Genomic DNA, 4,902 nt, shown 5'->3' with positions numbered 1-4,902 from the left:
CACACACACACACACACACACACACACACACACAAATTTAATTTGAGAGTCCACATATGCATGAGCATGTAATATTTGACTTTCTAAGTCTGAATTATTTCACTTAACATAGCAATCTTTCATTCAGTCCATTCCTTGTGCAAAATGCTATAATTTTGTTCTTTATTGCTCAACAGACTTCCATTGTGTGTATATCACTTTTAAAAATCACCTCACCTGGGCTGGAGAGATGTCTCAGTGGTTAAGAGCACTGACTGCTCTTGTGAAGGTTCTGAGTTCAAATCCCAGCAACCACATGGTGACTCACAGCCATCCATAATGGAACCTGATGCCCTCTTCTGGTGTGTTTGAAGTCAGCTACAGTGTACTTAGATATAATAATAAATAAATCTTAAAAAACAATCGCCTCACCTGTTGAACCTCCAAGCTGACTGCATATTTTGGCTATTGTTGGTATGGCATCAGTAAGCATGAACGGACAAGTGTCTCTGGGGTGTGTGGATTTAGATTCCTTTGAATGTAAACTCAGAAGTGGTATAGCTGGGTAGTGGTATAACTGGTAGTTCTATTTTTAGATTTTTTTTTTTTTTGAGGAAACACCACATTGGTCTCCACAGAGGCTGCACCAGTTTATATCCCCACTAGCTCTGTCTAAAGGTTCCTCCTTCCCCAAGCCCTTACTAACATGGGCACATGCCTATAACAGCAGCACTTGGAAGGTACAGGCTGGAAGGCTGCTCAATGTCATGCTTGGCTGCACGGCAAACTTGAGGCCAGCCTGGGCTATAAGAAGCTGTTTAGCTGGACGGTAGTGGCGCACGCCTTTAATCCCAGCACTTGAGAGGCAGATGCAGGAGGATCACTGAGTTTGAGGCCAGCCCTGTCTACAGAGTGAGTTTCAGGACAGTCAGGGCTACAAAGGCCTGAGAAATTCTGTCTCTAGCAAAAACAAAAACATATTAGAAAACTGTCCTAATGCAAAATAAAATAAGAAATTATGTCTGACAAAGTATGATGATACATATTTATGAAAATGCCATTATGAAACACATCATGTTGTCTACTAAAGTAAAAATTAATTTAAAAAATATACTCACTAAGGTTAGATTCTTTTTCTTGCCACATCCCTAAGAATACAGTGTATTAAGTATAGTACAGAAGTATAAAATAGAACAGTATAGGATAGTTTTAGAGCAGAATAGTATAGAAGTATTAGAATGTTTTAGAAATGATTTAAAGTCCACAGGAGGGGCTGGTGAGTCGGTTCAGTGGGTAGAGGTGTTTGCTGCCAAGCCTGATAATCTGAGTTCAAGCCCTGGAATTCAAAGAGTAGGCTATAACTGACTCTTGCAAGTTGTCTTCTGACCTACAAACACATGTCTGTGCACACATAATAAATGCAATTTAAACATCTAAAGACATGTGGGCGCCAGTTCTTTCCTTCTACCATACTGGCCACCACAGCACCATTTTCTAGAAGGAACTTGATCTTCCAAGGATGCTGATGCGTTGAAGTGAATCATCTGAAGAGGCAGAGGGATGATTGCCCCATGTTCTATCCACTGAACAGCCAACAATCATTTGTTCCCATGCAGTGAATACGCATGAATTTCTGTCACCCGGGAATGGAACCTGGCAGGCAGCAGAGAACTGGGCAGAACACAGAGTTTATGTGTGGTTTCTTAGTGGGCAAAGCTTTCCAGGGTGGTCTGGGATTGGAGGGATTATGTAGCCTGATCTTTGGGGCAAACTCAGGGATTGGTGGGATGTTTTTCTTGTAGGGCAGTGCCTGGCCACTCTCCGACTTTGGTACTGGGAATGACTGCAGTTTCAAAATGATGGTCTGGGGGTGGGGAGTGGGGTGGGGGTGGTTTTCTAGCCGGTTTTAGCCTTTCCTGCCTGGCTTCTGGGGTTCCTCAGGTGGGGCCTGGCCACTTGGAAGCATTGAGGGTTTACAAAGGATACAAACTTTACAAAGGGAGTAGTCCACGGCTAGGAAAGCCTTTCCTGCTGCCTTAGTTGGCGTGAGTAGCCAGCTCCCAACTGTGAACTTAGTTTTCTTGTTACTTATGACTGTAATTTTGATACTGTTGTGAATTGTAATGCAAAAATCTTGTGTTTTCCAACGTCTTAGGCGACCCCTCTGATCCCCCAAAGGGTCACCACCCACACTTTGAGAACCACGGCTCTAGGCAGAAGCTGAGGCTGGGGACCATTCAGCTTCTCCTCAAACTAGGCATCTTGTTTTGAGAGTTCTCCTCTAGGATTTGGGCGATTGTAGCTATCCAGCGATTGCAGTTGTCAGATGTCTAGATTCTGGACGAATCAAAGAGCATCTTATGCTAGTGGAGATAGCTTGAGTAGTGTGGGAATGATCACTATACACTTGGAGCAAGTGTAGGCGAGGCATCTGTGAACTCCTCAAGAAAGCAATGAGAAAGACTGATAGAAGAGTCTTAGAGGAACTTGGGAAGGAGAGGGGACCAAGAAGTTGGGGCATAGGGGTGGGGTGGGATGGGGTGGGGGTTGCTGGGGAAGCAGGAAGTAGCAGCTGAGCGCCTATCTTCAGGATGGCAATGGAAATCCTATCTTCAGTAAGCGTACTCTTCCAGCTACTTATGCTCTTGTAGCTATGTGAGGCATGGAGAAGACAAGCGCTTTCCTTAGTGGTTGGGGGTCTGAATTTAAGCCTTTGAGCTCACAGCTAAGCTGGTAACTGCTTCTGGGGTTCATCTTCCTCTGGTTTATTGGTGTGAGAGAAAAAAAAAAGCTTCCCTGTTTCCGCCTCAGTGGCCCCTCTCCTCTACCGATCCCACCCTTCCCCCACTTGTGGCTAAACTGCCCAACTGCCAGTTTAAAAGCCCACATTTCCCAGTATGCCTTGCACCGCTTAGAAGTCTCAGTTCCTTCCATTCACCCTGCACTTCAGCTCATAGGGGCTTTAGTCAATCAATTGTGTTCACCACAGGGCAATACTGCTCTCTCCCCGGGCTTCTGCTTTTGCCTCCCCCAGTGGTGGGAAAATCTGCTAGCAGTCCCCAGTAAACCATGCTTGCAGCAGGAAGAGCCAGCCTACTGCACTATCCTGGGAGGTAGAGCTGGGCTTTACTTCTTCGTGGACTTCCGCAGGGGCTTTTCAGTGGGGTCCTGTCCTTGAGTGCATTCTGATGATGGGTGGCTGTGGTGTGAACTTGAGCTGGGGGCCTCTGTGGCAGGTGCACCTTGCCCCACTGCCAGAGCTCTTCTGGGCTGTCAAGGGCTTCCTCTTAGCTTATGTGTGCATTTCCTCACAACTCCGGAAGCTGCAGCTGACCTTCCGCCCCCGCCCCCACTCCCAGCCCTGCATCCTCCCTGTTCTAGGAATTCACCTTCCGTTTTGTTCTTTCTGACTGTGGGTATTCCCTTCCATGGGTCATGAATCCGAACTCTTAAAAAAAGCTCTAAAAGCCAAAGGGCTGTTTTGGTTATATAGCCTTAAGTGGCAGAAAGCTTTTTGCTCAGTTTCTCTATTGCCCAGTGATTGTAAACTTCGCATTTGTTACCAAAAATATCACAGTATTGATTTGGCACCATGGCCCTAGACCTAATTGAAGGAATTATGTAACCAACTGTGTGATGCCTCTAAATTATGAGACATTGTGATCTTTGTTACTCTTCTGGCCCCCAGAATTTAGGGTGAGGAATTTGGACCAGTGCTAAAGGGCCATGCAAAGGAGGCCTAGATAGTGGAACTGTGCAGACATGAAAAGACAACCCAACTGCTATAAATTACAAATTATAATGCAAATTTATAAGAATCATGACGAATATGATACAAATGATAGATACGTGATAATATTATATATAATTATATAATTGCACATTGCATAGTAGAAGCTTGAAAGGCCATATAATGTTAGCAATAGGTTAATAGGCTTTTTAAAAATTTTGCCTTTCTTTAGCAGTCAGAAAAAATACTATATATATATATATATATATATATATATATATATATATTTGGTTTTTTTGAGACAGGGTTTCTCCATGTAGCTCTAGCTGTCCTGGAACTTACCCTGTAGACCAGGCTGGCCTCAAACCTTCAGAGCTTTTTAGAATTCAGATCATCCTGGTCATGGTGACCCAGAGAAGGGAATACCCATGGGCAGAAGGAACAGAGCTGAAGGTGAATTCCTACAGGGAGGATGTGGGACTGGGGGTAGGAGGAGGTGGGAAGGGGATGTAGAAGGGGGAAGGCAGGGGAAGAGGAAGGGGGAATGGGAGGGGGAAGGGGTGGAGGGTCAGTTTTAGGTTCCAGAGTTGTGAGGATCTGCCAGCCTCTGCCTCCCAAGTGCTGGGATTAAAGGTGCGTGCCACTACTGGCCATAGATAGATAGATAGATAGATAGATAGATAGATAGATAGATAGATAGATATGTGTGTGTGTGTGTGTGTGTGTGTGTGTGTGTGTATGAACATTCTGCCTGCATGTATGTAGGTATGTACACCTCATGTGTGCCTGATACCCATGGAATCAAAAGAAGGTGTCAGATCCCTTGGGACTGGAGTTATGGACAGTTAGGAGATACCATGTGGGTGCTGGGAACTGAATTTAGGGAATCAGTCCACAAGAGCAGTAAGTACTCTTAACTATCAAGTGATTGCTCCAGTCCCGAGGTAATAAAGAGTCAAAACTATTGAAAACCTAGGTGGGGCCAGAGAGGTGGCTCAGTGGTTAGGAGAACTTGCTGCTCTTGCAGAGGACCTGACTTTTAAGTTCCTGGGGGTGGGTAGCTGGGGGTTGGTGGGGGGGGGTAGCTGTCTCTTGCTCAAGTCCTCACCTGTTTTTCCAGGTGTGTCTGTGTTGATACTCGACAGGATGTTCAGGTTTCTTTCCTCTGCCCTGATTCCATCACCATATGCAGA

The 4,902-nt window shown here is 45.2% G+C and overlaps 1 protein-coding gene across 1 annotated transcript in view; it reads right to left on the bottom strand.

Annotated features, from left to right (window-relative positions):
- LOC115029544 (protein BEX6) overlaps positions 1-509 on the bottom strand; it is a 7,112-nt gene extending 6,603 nt beyond the window's left edge. Inside the window, exon 1 of the mRNA XM_029470200.1 lies at positions 412-509. The gene's annotated coding sequence lies outside the window, so the exon portion shown is untranslated. The remainder of the gene's footprint in view (positions 1-411) is intronic.
- Between the last annotated feature and the right edge of the window lie 4,393 nt (positions 510-4,902).

Source organism: Mus caroli, chromosome 16 (assembly GCF_900094665.2).
Source record: "Mus caroli chromosome 16, CAROLI_EIJ_v1.1, whole genome shotgun sequence".
NCBI lineage: Eukaryota > Metazoa > Chordata > Mammalia > Rodentia > Muridae > Mus > Mus caroli.
This window is presented reverse-complemented; position numbering and strand designations above follow the sequence as displayed.